The following is a 14,242-nucleotide window of genomic DNA, read 5'->3' as shown; positions in this document are numbered from 1 at the left end:
AGGTTCTGGGGGTCCTGGTGGGCACTGGGAGGGTGTTTGGGGGTACTGGGTGTGACTGGGAGGGACTAGAGTGAGCCTGGAGGAGCTGTATGGAGATTGGGGATGGAAAAGCAGAGATTGGGATGAGGTTGGTTGTGCTGGAAAGAGACTGGAAGGCGTTTGGGAGAGTCCTGGTGGGGCTGAGAAGGGACTGGGACAGGGTTTAGGTGTACTGAGGTGGTGGAGACGACTGGAAGGGGGTTGTGGGATTCTGAAAGGGATGGGAGAGGCTTTGGTGGGTCCTGGGGAGGTGAGGAAGGGATCCGGGCAAGTTTCAGGGGGTCCTGAGTGGACTGGGAGCAATCAGGAGGGTGCTTGGAGAGGCTTGGGGTGTCTCTGAGAGGTTTTGGGGGGTCCTGATGCCTGCAGGCCTCCCAGAGATGCCGCTGGACGCCACCGGCCGGAGCTGCACTGGGGCTGCTGGGGGACTTGGTGGCCGCATGTGACAAAGCCACCGCCTTCCCCCAGGAGCTGCAGCGCCGGCTCAGGGACATCGAGGCTGCCCTGGAGGGGACAACGGAGGTGTCCCGATTTCCGTGCGGCCTTGGTGGCCACAGCGCCCGAGGCTGAGCAGCTGTGGGAGGCCAGTGCCCGCCTGGCCACGCGTCACCTGCTGGGGACACTTGGGGACATCAACACCCTCTTCTTCTGTCCCTCTCCTGGCCACGGTGGCTGTGCAGTGGCCAAGCGGTGCCAAAGAGCCATGGAGGACATCCCGAGGCTGCTGTGCACAGAGCAACATCACCACTGGGCCGTCATCAGGCCGGTGTCACCTCTGCAGAGACTCGGGGACATTCTGAGGGCACTTTGGGAGCACTTGGGAACACTTTGGGAAGGTGTGTGGCAACGCCGGGGGGGCGGGGGGTGAACGAGCCTCCCCTCAGTGCCTTGCAGGAGACCCGGCTGTGATTTGGGGGCCGGGGGGGGTTCCCCAGGCAGCCCCCACTGCTGAGCACTGACCCTGCCCCGGGGGGTGCCGGGACCCCCCAAAAACCACACCCGCACCCCCTTCAGTGCCCCCGAACCCCCCTCGAGCACTGACCCCCCCTCACCGGGCACTGGGACGAGTGGAGACCCCCTCTCGGTTTTCTGGGGGTCGAGATGACCCCGAGATTGTGAAAAGTCCTTTTCTCCCAGCCCGCGCGGGCAGAGAAGGAGTCGAGATGCGGAGCTTTGCTTCTCAGGGACGTTTATTTTCCCTTTTCTCTAACAGCTTTGTCCGCTCTGCTGAGCTCTGTCTAGCAGGTTGGTCTGTGGCAGTCTCCCTGCCCTCAGGGCGCTGTTTGCCTTCTACACTAAAAACTACCTGGACTGTGTTTACAATAACGTGCCAATATCTATCATTTCTGTTGGACAGTGTGTCTCTACCTTCAACCAACAGAAAAGTGTCACCATCACAGCAAGACATGGAGGGGAAAAAAGAAGGAGAAGAAGGTCAGGACACACCCAGATCCCTCCACCTTGTCCCATTGAACCCCGTATTTTAAAATGTTAAAATTCTACTTTTCCACCCTGTGTTAATTCACCTACCACGCTACTCAAACCCTTGTGCCTTGTAATTCCTCATACAAAGTTGGCAATTTTCTCCAGGGGCTAAAACCACAGCCACCGGTGTTCTTGACACCATGCCAAGGTCTCCGAGGCCCCTGCCAGCATCTCGAGCCATCCAGGGCAGCCAGAGGGATGTCCTGGATTCTGACACCCCCCAATTACCGAGCAGTGGGAGCCCCCCGGGCACTACCCCCCCCACCAAGCACTGGGATAGGGACCGGACCCCCCTCGAACCCTGGGAACCCCACAAGCACCGGGACCCCCCAGGCAGCGCCACCCCTGTGCACCGGGACAGGGACCGGGCCCCCTCGTGCACCGACCCCCCCGAGCACTGGGCCCAGACCCCCTTTGTGCCCCCATCCATGATGGAGGTTCCATCCCCTCCGCTTTGACCCCCCCCAGTGCCGCGGGACCCCCAGGAACAGTGCAGGGACAGTGGGGACCCCAAGGGCTGGGGGGGCACGGGGGGTTAACCAGCACCGAGGGAGTCCCTTAGGGTTTGGTCCTTTCCCCCCCCCGTTGTCTCCCAGGACCCCCTGTTATCATCAGCACCCCCCCCCAATTTACTGGGACCCCCTCCATTCACTGCTTCCCCCCTTTCCTGACTCCCCCAAAGCGCTGGGACCCCCCGAGCCATGAGCCCCCCGCAGTGCGCCAGGACCCCCCACTCACCTCCCATCCCCCATCCATGGGAACCCCCCCAAATCACAGCAGCACAAGGAGAAGAAGCCAACACCTTCCCCACCCCAACAGGGATCACCAGGACCACGGATCAGCAGGGCTCTGCCCAACGGGGGTCACTGGGGATCATCCAGCCCGGATCCTCCCATGGGGGATGGAGCTGCAGGAGCACACCAAGCTCTTCCCTCACTCTCTTCCCTCACTGCAAGCTCTTCCCTCACTCTCTTCCCTCACTCCAAGCTCTTCCCTCACTCTCTTCCTTTACTCCAAGCTCTTCCCTCACTCTCTTCCCTCACTCCAAGCTCTTCCCTCACTCGGGGCACTCAAAGGGCTTCCCTTACTGGTGCCTCTGTTGGTGCTGGGTCAAGGTTTCGCTCCTGGAGAAGCTCTTCCCACACTCCCCACACTTGTAGGGCCTCTCCCCGGTGTGGATGCGTCGGTGCCTGGTGAGGTGCGAGTTGCGGTTGAATCCCATCCCGCAGTCGGGGCAGCGGAAGGGCCTCTCCTCTGTGTGACTCCGCTCATGTACGAGGACACTGGAGCTGGTCTGAAACCTCTTCCCACACTGGGGACACTCGTAGGACCTCTCCCCGGTGTGGATGCGCTGGTGTGTTCTCAGACCTGAGCTCCGCCCAAAGCTCTTCCCACATTCCAAGCACTCATAGGGCCTCTCCCCAGTGTGCATCACCCGGTGCTTGATCAGGCCAGACTTGTCTCTGAAGCCCTTCCCACACTTCCCGCACTCGTAGGGCCTCTCCCCAGTGTGGATGCGCCGGTGCCTGGTGAGGTTAGAGTTTTGGCTGAAGCCCTTCCCGCAGTCGGGGCAGCGGAAGGGCCTCTCCTCTGTGTGAATCCGCTCATGTACGAGGAGATCGGAGCTGGTCCGAAACCTCTTCCCACACTCCCCGCACTCGTAGGGCCTCTCCCCAGTGTGGATCCTCTGGTGCACAATCAGGCTGTCGCTCCGACTGAAACCCTTCCCACATTCCAAGCACTTGTGGGGCTTCTCCCTGCCATGAGACTTCTTCACCAGCTCCGAGCTCCGGCTGGATCTCCGCCCGCCTTCCTGGCTCAGGGGGGCTCTTTCCTCCCCGCAGCTCCCTGGGCTGGGTTTGCAGCTCCTCCTCCTGCAGCATCTCCTGGGCTTTTCCTCCTCCTCCATCCAGACACACTCAGGGAATGAAAAATCCTGGTTTGGGGAAAAAACCAAGAGGAGAGCACCTTGGACTGGAGGTTCCTCCTTGCCCAAGTTCATCTCAGGATGTCATTGGGAATCTTATATCTGTAAGAACCTCCAAAACACCAAGATTTAGCCCCAAAATCCCACAAACTTCAAGATACAGATCAAAAACTCCCCAAACATCACAAGTCAGCAAAAACCTCCTCCAAAACATAAAGATTCAGCTGCCACATAAAACCAAAGCACCAACATTTAGCCCAAGAAAGCTCAGAAACACCAAGATTCACCCTGGGAAAATCCTGGATCCCCCTCCACAGTCACCTGCTGCATGTGGGGGGAGAAATGCTCCTGGGGCTGGGGGAGGCTGCAGACACAGGGAGGGGTGGAACCTTCTGCTGCTGCCTCCTTCTACTCCTTCTCCTCCTCCTCCTCTTGTATATCTCCTCTTCCTTACACTCCTCTTCCTCCTGTTATTAGTTCTTCTTCTGCACAATCCCACCCTCTCCTGCCACCTGAATCGTTTGACCATTTTGTTCCTCAAGCCTGCCTCTCCTTCCCTTCTCCTCCTGCCCCCAGGCCCAGCACCCACTGCCGGCTCCCTCTTCCCCCCAGACCCACAGCATCCCAGCCGAGGGGCAGGGATGGAGCTGGGGCAGGTCGGGCTGGGGCAGCGCTGGGCTCTCGGCCGCTCCCGCCCGCACTCGGTCCCCACTGCAGCCGCTCCCGCCAGGACAGCGCGGGGGGGCCCGGCCTTGGCGCTGCCCCACTCCCACCTCCCCAGATTCCCCTCGGGGGGGCGATGGGGCCGAGGCGGGGAGTCCAGTTGGGGAAGGCTCAGAGGGCCAGGGAGATGTACACAAGGGAGTGACAGGAGAAGGAATCGGTTTCAGAAAATGTTATTAATTGATGACACAGACTGATGCTCAGCCAAGGCCCTGCTCTATTCATGAACTTCCAGAAGAACAACAAAGACTTAACAGAGCCATGAATATCATTTGCTATATAAAAGCAGGGAGCATATTAAGGTGGGTATGTAGTAGGTGGATTGGGAAGTCTGTAGCTCTCAAGTGCTTCAGCCAATGGGGAAAGCAGAGGGAGATGTGGCCAGGAGAATTAGGATGAAAGGGAGGCTGTGTCCTCCAACAATTGGAGAGATCCCATGGGGAATGTCCCATGGCCTCTCCCATTCTTAGAAATTAAATTAATTTCACAGGACTCCTCTGTCTGCTTTGTGGACAGAATCCTCTGGTGATGTCAATTTTTCCGCACACCCTGGGGCAGGGAGTGCAGCTGAAGGTGCCTCACCCACTTTGGGTGATCGGCTCCCTTGGCTGGCGGCGGCACCGGGGATTGATTGGGGACCCGGGAGTGACCAGGAGACAGACGAGTGACACATCAGGGGGGTCTGTGAAGAGTCAGCAGGGAGAGAGCACTGAAAATCTCATCAGTGAGTGCCCTGGGACCTTCGGGGAGTGAACATGGCAGGGCACCCATGGAGGGGAGAAAAGGGAAAGCCAACAAGGGGTCCTGGCCAAAGGGATGATGATCCCAAAATGTCTCTGAAGGGTCCCTTGGGAGAATGGTGAGGTATTTTGCACATTCCCTTAGAGGTAATTAAGGACATGGACACCCAGGGGGGCAATAAGGGAAGTGAAGAAGGGATTTGGACAACAGGGGATGGATGGTGTTGGTGTGCTGGGAAGGGATCAGGTGAAGAGGAGTGTGCAGCAATATGGTTCAGGCAAGAAGCAGCAGGAGGAATCTATGTGGTAAGAAAAAGGATGATGGAAAAGAGGAGGAACAGAAAAATATTCACGATTGGGATGTTTTTCAGCAGGGTCTTATCCTGACAATTTGCCAGCTGATACTTTGAATTCTCAGTTTCCAGGAGAGGAAAAGCAGGAGGTCAGGATGTCAGGGGTTTCTCTGTGGTGGGCAGCGGCAGCAGCGGGCGCAGAGGTGCGGGACCGGGAGCAGGGCTGGGGGCCTGTGGGGAGCTGCGGGGCCGGGCCGGGGCTGTGGGGCAGCCGGGGCTCAGCGCCGGGCGCTGCCTGAGCCCACCAGCCCCGGGCAGGGCCGGCAGCGGCCCCCGGCCCCCAGGAGGCTGCGGGACGCCCCGGCCGCTGCCCGGCCCCAGGGAGCTGCCGGCCCTGCCCGCCGGGGGGGCCGCCTTTGGACACTGCGGCAGGACAGGCACCGGCTCTGCCATCCGGGCTGTGCAGGGGACCCTGAGCACAAGGAGCAAAACAAAGGAACTTCTGGGAAATGCAGAGTGCACATGGAAGGATCAGGATTTTCTGTGAAGGATTTGGCTTGGGTCCCTGCAGAAAGGAAAGATTTTGCAGAAAGCTCAGCAGCTCTCAGAGGATGAGCACCCACAGGCAGTGACCGGGGCTGCAGGAGTGGCAGAAGAAGGCCCTGCAGCACTTGGGCACAAAGGCACAGCAGCTGAAGGCAAGAAGGGATGAGCAAAAGGCCAAGCTGAAGGCAAAGGCCATGGCAGAGTTCCCACAGCCCCTGAGGGACCAACCCCAGGGCCCACGGGGGCCCCAGCACCCAGGGGACGGCCTCGGCCACAAGCACCTGGCAGAGGCATTGCCCTCCTGGCCAGGGCAGAGCCCACCCAAACAGCCCCTGGGAAGGAGTCAGGGCTCCAGCTGCAGCCCACAAGGACACTGCAAGCACAGACAGCAGCACCCTCAGGAGGAGCGAGTCCACCCCTGCATGGACATGGATTGTCAGGGCTCTCTGAGCTCCCATCCCACCGGGGACCCACCACACTGCAGCCCTGGAGAACATCCAGGCCTTGTGCTCAAGTGCTGCAGGGCACAGGAGGATTCAGAACTGAGGACAGGGGAAGGGTTTAACCCAGCCTCCTGTTTGAACAGCCCACAGAGGGGCTGGGAAGAAACCCAGCACTGCATTCAAGTGACACAGCTCCAGACCCAGCCTGGGGGAGATTCAGGAGACATTGCCTGGCCTGAGGCAGAAAATGTCTTTGTGGATGGCTCTTCAAGGGCAGCAGAAGGGAAAAGAGTTCCAAGACACGCTGTTATTGAGGAAAGGGAATCAGACAAAGCCCAGGTTACCCCCATGGTCAGCTCAACCGGCACAGCTGTGTGTGCTTGTAAGAGCCTGGCACTGAAATGCCCTGAGCAGGAAGGCTTCAATATCTTCTGGTGACACCATCTCACCTAACAGGGGGGCAAAAGCAATTCTGATTGCTCAGCAGCCACTGGATCACTTATTAAGGTATTTCTAAAAGACATTACTCCAATAAAAGGTATTGTGGAAGCAACAGACACAGACAGCAGAAGTCATTTTACAGGAAATATCCTCCAGGGGGTTATGGCAGCTTTAGGAATACAATGGGACCTCCAGAACCCCTGGCACCCCCAGAGCTCAGGCTGGGTACAAAAAATGAAAGGGGAAGAAACACCTTTGGAAGCTGGGGATAGAAACCAAGATGCCATGGGTACGGCTTTTGCCATTGGCTTGGGCAAGAAGAAGAGCCAGACCCAGGGCACATATTCAATTATTTCCCCTTGGAATTGATCTCGGGAATTCCTTACCCTGGGAATTCTCCACCTAGTGCAGGGTGGAGATAACGGATGCACATTTAAAGCAGTCTGTGGCCAGAATCCTGTCTTTGGTGCCATCTCTCCCCCAGGAAGCTGGGCTGGCACAGAGCCTGCCTTGGCACTTTGCTGTTGCCAACATCCAAGCAGGACATCGGCTCCTGCCTAAGGAGGGCAGAGCAGCACCACTGGTGGCCAAGTGGCGTGGCCCGTGCCAAGTGGCCCCGAGGCCAGAAACAGCCGCCAGCACAGCTGAGCACGGGGGGGTGACCCCTCAGCCTCGGCTCCAGGTCTCTGCAGCCCCGGAGATTTGCACTTCCCGCCTGCAGCAGGAGGATGGGAGGCCCCCACTGAGCCTGCACTGAAGGCAGCGCAGCAGCAGCCAGGGCTCCACAGCGGGGCAAGGCCCTGGGCCTGCCCACACATCCTCTGCTGAAATCCTCGGCCTGGCCACCCTCCTTTGGCAGCTCCAGCCACCGGGGACAGCCCTTGCTGCCACTGCTGCAGCTTCAGCGCTCTCTGGGCCTGCCCTGCCACAGCTGCTGGGCAAGAGCACGGGACAATTCCACTCTGGCTCTCACTTACACTCACACACTGCCCTGCCTGCCATGGCATTGATGGAAAATACACCAGCTCATAGACTTTAACATTGTTAACCTTTCATTTCTCTACTCAGGCTTGCTTTGCCTTGGCTCTGGGGAAAGGAATGTTAAAGGTTTTGTTAAGGGATGTTGCACCACTCAATGGAGATGAGTTTAACATCTCGACACACTGGGAATGGCCCAAAAGATACCCACAAAGATAACGACCAGCAGCAAAACATCAACCCCAGCAGCAAACAGCAACCAACACCTACCCCAGACACTGCCAGGGCTGCAGACACCTGGTCTGCAAAAGGCTGAGAAGGAAATCCAGCACTTCCCACCTCATTAACAGCTGAAGCAAAGAAATCTGCACAACTTGAAACTACAGAACATGAAACCAATGGATTTAGATTGCTTTAGACTGTATTAAGTTAGGGAAAAATCGAGTAAAACCCACCTATCATGGAACGATTTTCTCTGCACACCCGGGCTATGTGGGGATGGAATGATTTCTGTTGCACATCCTGGCCAGAATCAAGAAATGCCTTTACTCTAACACTAAACATATTGGTGGAGTTTTTCGTTTTCCTGCAGCTTCAGTGCAAAGTATATAGCATGAGAATATTTTTCAAAACAATCCTACTTCTATGTCGCTGGTTAGGTTTGGTCAGGGATGTGAGAATGGGTTTTTACTCTGAGAAGAACGAGAAAAAAATTAATGGCCTTGGAACTTTTTTGTGTGTTTTTGTTTCGCTTTTAGTGATGCCAAAATTTTGGTCAGGATTTTTTTACATTCACCTTTGGGCTGCATTTTGCAAAACTAGAAGAGATTTAAAGGTGCCCTTTTAACTCATAAACATTAATCAAAGGATTTGAAGGGGAAAAAAAAAGCAGCAGGTTGTAGGGGGCACATGTGAGGCTGCTGAAGCTGCTCTGGAAGAGAAGCTGCATTCCAGGCACCCGAGGAGGAGCTTTAGAAATGCAAATCAGCACTGCTGGGGCAGAGTGGGGACAATGTACCTGGCTCTTCTTGCCTGGGGCAGGAATTGGCTGATTCCCTCTGCCCCTCACCCCAAGCTCTGCCTGCTTGCACAGATGGAATCTGCAGGGCTGAAGGCAGAGCCCATGGTGAGGATCTGACTCTGAAACAGAAATGGGTGAAGCTGCAAAGGGAAACAGCAAATGGAGAATGTTGTGAAAACTTCACTAAAATAAGGGGGAGATCATCCCCCTGCCCACTCCAACATCTGCTGCCACTGTCTGTGCTGTACAGAGTGTATCAGAGCACTGGGGCTTTTGCTAGAACAAGTTCAGGGAAATTAGTTGGAATTCAAGTATTTGATGATGTATTTAGAAAAATGCAGTCATTGATGCAGCCCCAGCTTGAGGGAGCACCCAGAAATGGGGAAAAGATGAAGAGCCACCAGAACAAATCCTACAACACCATGGACCAGCCCCTGGGAACCCAAACCAATTCATATCAGGAAGCAGAGAACCCATTTATCATTTCAATGGCATCATTAGATTAAAAGCTGTCCTCAAAAGAAGAACCAACCAGACAGCTCCAGCTCCTGACCTTCCTGCTGACCAATCCACTGAAAGAGGAACACAACATTTCACCAGCGGATGAGATCAGATTATCTGTGAGCAGAAAAAAAGGGAGTTTGTGGAAAACTAAATGGCTCAAACTGCTGTGGGCAAAGAGATGACAAGGGAAAAGTGCTGAAAAAGATAACAAAGGAAAAAGGAGAGCAGTTTATGTATTGGTCCAAACATGAAAAGGATGGGAATGGGATACGCTTTCGTGGCTCCCCTGCACACCAGGGGTTACACGAATGCTGCTTCTCCTCTTCTGTGCTGCAGCAACTCTCATCTTTTTACCATGCTCCACACCTTGGCAGTGCAGCTCATCCAGCAGCTGAGCCAGGGGATGCAGGTGGCAGCCAGGCCTCCTGATCCACAAACGGCTACAAAAGGACAGGGAATGAGGGCACTGAGAATAATCCCAAAACCAAAGAGGACCCGGGAAGAACAAAACAGAGTCAAGGAGTGAATCTGCCTGGAGATAGGGCCAGGCACTTGTAGATAAGGAAGTAACCGGGGAAACCATCAGTTCCAATAAATTTCACAAATTGAGCCACACAATTTCTCAAAGTACCGCAAAATTCCCGAACTTCCAGGAGAACAAAGGCTTAAGAGAGCCATGAATATCGGCTGGTATACAAAAGGAGGGTGCATATTAACGAGGACAGGCAGCAGGCGCATCGGGAAGTCTGAACCTTCCAAGGACCTCAGCCCGTGGGCAAAGGCAGAGGGAGATGCGGCCGGGAAAATGAGGATAAAAAGGAGGCTGCGGACTACAAGCATGGCAGAGAGCGCACGGCAAATGCCCCGCGGCTTCTCCCCCTGCTCGGCAATAAAGTCACTTTTACAGGACTCCTCCCTCTCCTCCGGCCACAGAAACCTCCGGCGACGGGAATTTCCCCGCACGCTCCCGGCCGCGGGGCAGCCCCCTCTGTCCTACCCACAGCAGCCGGGCCGAGCCAGCGCTGCTCCGGCAGCGGCTCCTGCCCAGGCCCCGGCGGGAAGGAGACCGCGGGCAGCCGCTCCCGCCGCGCCCTCAGCCCGGGGCCGGCACGGGCCGGACACGGCACCACCGACCCGCCGCAGCCCCCTGCCGCCCCCTCCGCCCGCAGCCAGCCCCGAGCCCCCGCAGAACCCAGCGCGGCTCCCACCTGCGCCGGGGCCGCCTCCGAGCTCCGCTGACGCCGCCTCACCGCGCTCCGGCCGCTGCCGCCGCTCCCGGGCCCGCACAGACGCTCCCGGCGCCAATGGCGCCGCTGCCCGCCCACGTCCGCCCTCAGCCCGCCGCCGGGGCCGTGCTGCGCCCCGCTCCCACCAATCAGCGCGCCGCAACCACGACTGACGGCACCAGCGGCCAATGGCAGCGAGCTGGGGTCGGGCTCTGCGCACGGCCCAGACTCGCCCCGCGCTCTCAGGGCCCCCCGCGCTGCGTGAGGGCAAAGCCGGAGATGAGCAACAGCCCCGGGACGGGCCCGGGCCCGAGGCGGGATTGAGCTGCCCACACAAACAAACTTCTCCGCACCTCCCGCCACGGCTTTCCCGGCCCTGCGCCTTCCGTGCCTCCGGCTCTGCGGGAAGCCCGGGAGCCTCCCTTCTCCTGCCCCTCATTAGTGCATCGGTGCTTCGCTTTGATTTCCCCCAAAAAGGGAAACCTGCCCAAAGCGCTGTGGGCGAGCGGGGGAGGGGAGAGATTTCTGGCAGAAAACTCCCAAGACTCAGAGCAGGATGAGGAGAAGTCAGTGCAGAGCCTTAAATGCAGCTTTCCCCACGGCTCCCTGCTCCCAGCTGCACCTCCTCCCCCGGCAGGGCAGGAGACAGGGAATGGGGCCATGCTCAGCTCATCCCCCGCGGCTTCTCCCTCTGCTCAGGGACAGGAGTCGTTCCCTGCTGCACCCTGCGCTCTCTCCCAGCCGAGACTTCTCCAGGAACTTCTCCGAGCCGAGTCCATCCCCTGGGGCACAGCCCCCTCCAAGTGCTGCAGCGTGGGTCACTGTGCCACGGGCTCGGTCCTGCCAGGCCAGGCTGCTCCAGCGGGGCCCCTCTGCCCACGGGGTCACAGCCTCCTCTCAGGCATCCCCGAGCTCCAGCCTGGCTCCTCCAGGGGCTGCAGGGGGATCTCTGCATCCCCACGGACCTGCAGGGGGATCTCTGCATCCCCACGGACCTGCGGGGGGATCTGTGCAGCCCCATTGTAATATAAATTATGGAATAATTCGTGATTATGTAAAATATACATGAAGTCAGTTGTGCTAGTAGAAAAAGATTCTTAAAGTTTTAAAAGACCTGAAGACCCAGCCGGGAAAGACTGGAAACCACAGATGGCAGAGAAAGAAAGATCTAATTTACAATTGAAAAAACGTGGCTCCCTGCAGAGATGGGCACTTTCCGGGGATACTCCACCAGACGCCCAAGGTGAAAAATGCACATATGTTAGTTTGAATTGTAGTGCTTTATTAACATTTTAATAGTACTGTAAATGTAGTTGTGTAGTTAAATTGAAGCTTTAGTAGTTAAAATAGAAACTATGTATCTGGGTTTTCTTTTAAGGAATGACATACTCGCTTTGACATAACCATCACAGAACACCTAAATCTTCCAAAGAAGAGGAATTTATGGTTTTCTTGTCAGAAGAATCTAATTTCTTCAGGCCTTGCTCAGACTCGAAGACGCCATGGGGATTAAAGGAAATAGTTGGCATATAACAGACAGAGTTTCTTGTTTTAAATAGAATGTATGCATAACCATGAAGGATATATGAATATGCAAAAGTGTAGTTTTAGGGGTGATTCCTTTGTTCACAAGGTATGCTTGTTGTGGCTTAAGTGCCCCAGAGCATCTGGACATCCTTAAGTCTTTGCTTTTTATTGTCTTGTAATTGTCCTAACTCTAAATTTTTATTACTCTAATTGTATTACTATTTTAATAACCATGTTATTATTATTAAAAATTTAACAGCCAAGTGATTGGCATGTTTCACAATTTTGGTAGCAAAAGATAGTTTCTAACACCTCTCTGCCGGGGCCTTGGAGAGTCAGGGTGAGGAAGACGGGTCCTGCCCTATTTAGGCAGCCTCGCTCTGTTCCCCTGGTGTGTGACCACAGACACAGGTTATGATCTATGGGCAAAAGGAGATAATAAAACAAAGAATAGGGAAAGGATTCCCTAAAACCGTGGTAATTAGCCCCAAGACTAAAGTGTACACGAAGAACCAAGACCCAAGGACAAAGGATAGGTGAGTATTTGTTGGGATGGGGCGGATAAGGGGGGAATGAATGTGTGTGACAGAAGCTGCTGGGTATCCCAGACTTGCCAAGTGATTGCTGTAGTCTCTCATGCTGCATTTTGTCTTTTTCATGTGAAAAACGGCCAGTAAAGAGACCAAGGGAGTGATAAAAAAGAAAGAATCCCTCCCGCGGAAACTGGGACTGGATCTTAGGAAGAAGAGGAACCCCGTGGAGTGCTGGATTGAGGGATAAGAGTGCCCAAGAGCATCCAGGATTCAAACCTGCTGGGCTGAGGGATTTGCATCCCAAGAGCACCCAGGGTTGCCGGCTTGAGCATATGCCCAAGGGGATCTGGGGCTGGAAAACACAGCCGGATTGAGGGATATCCAAGAACACCGGGACTGGCCAGTAACACCTAAAATTCTGCTGGGATGAGAGACATCCAGGATTAAACCTGCTGGGTTGAGGGATTAACATTCCAAGAGCACTCAGGCTGTAGATATGTAATGTAGACTATTTGAAAGTAAAAAGTATCTTGTTGTATGTGAGAGTGAGTGAAAAATAAAAGTGAGTAAATGTAGATGAATGGGAGGATATGTAATGCAGATTGTTTATTTTGAGCTTTTCTTTATCTCCTTAGAGGGAGGTGGATTGTGTTGATGTGACAGTGAGTGAAAAATAAAAGTGAGTGTGGGTGAACGAAAGTATATGTAACAGTATTGTGAAGTCGAGAAGTATGAATGAACAGGCTTGAGGGTATGAATGTGTGTGAGAGTGAGAGATAAAGGTGAGTAAATATCGATGCATGGAAGTATATGTAATGTAGATTGTTTATTTTGAGCTTTATTTCCTTGGAGGGAGCTGTATTGTATTAAATGGTATTGTGAGGAAAAGGATTTTTTTACGTGGGTAGTTGAAAGAAGGTGGTATTCAGGTTATTAGAGAAAGTGGGAAACAGAGGCATGGAGATAAGATTTTGAAAAACGGGACAGAAAACGCGTAAAAAATAAGAAAACAGGTAAAGAAAAGGGAGGGGAGCAAGAGGGAAAAAGAGAAAAACAAAAGGAGTGGGAAATCAATCAAAGGGATTTTGGAGGATCCCATAAGCACTGCTGAAGAATGAGACTAATTTTTAAGTTCAAACATTTATACTTGGGAAGAAATACCGTCGATAATACAGATACTATTTTCTCCAGAAGAAAGGGAAATGATCAGAATTGCAGGCATAAAAGCCTGGAGTAAAGAAAATCCACAGGGCCCCCCCGGGGAGGGCAAAATGCCACCTGCACCTCCTGAGTGGGGTCAAAATTATGAGGAGGGGAGAAAACATATGAATGAGCATTGTAATTTGATTGTTGGGGAAATAGGGGGAGCAGCATCTCGAGGGCAAAGTGCTGAGGGACTTTTGGGGCACTGCAGGGGAGGGGAGAGGCTCCGGCTGAGTGGTTGGACAGACTCGGGAGAAATAGGAGGCAGAGTTCCAGAGTGGATCCTGAGACTGATGTGAGAAAAGCTTTGTTAAGGATTAACTTTGTGCTTGGCCAGATAATGGAAAAAATTGAAGATCGGCATGACAAATTATTAGATGATTTATTAAAGGAGGCTCAGAAAGTCTGTGGCCAATGCCAAACTAAAAGCAAGGATTGTGGCAGTCACCATGCGAGAAAAAAATTGCAAGAAAACAATAAAAACCCCACAGGCACTACTCCTAGATATGATGGTGGTAGAGACAGGGGAACAGGAAAGAATAAAATCCCAGTGCAATCAAAGTTTCAGAAACATTCCAGGAACATCTGCTTTTACTGTCAGGGCAACACACAT

General features: G+C 54.5%; 1 pseudogene; it reads right to left on the bottom strand.

The window, feature by feature from the left end:
* The window catches only part of LOC116807532 (uncharacterized), a 1,256,502-nt pseudogene that overhangs the window by 300,005 nt on the left and 942,255 nt on the right, over positions 1-14,242 (bottom strand).

Source organism: Taeniopygia guttata, chromosome 37 (assembly GCF_048771995.1).
Source record: "Taeniopygia guttata chromosome 37, bTaeGut7.mat, whole genome shotgun sequence".
NCBI lineage: Eukaryota > Metazoa > Chordata > Aves > Passeriformes > Estrildidae > Taeniopygia > Taeniopygia guttata.
Note: the sequence above shows the minus strand (reverse complement) of the source record. Positions and strands in the feature narration are given on the sequence as shown.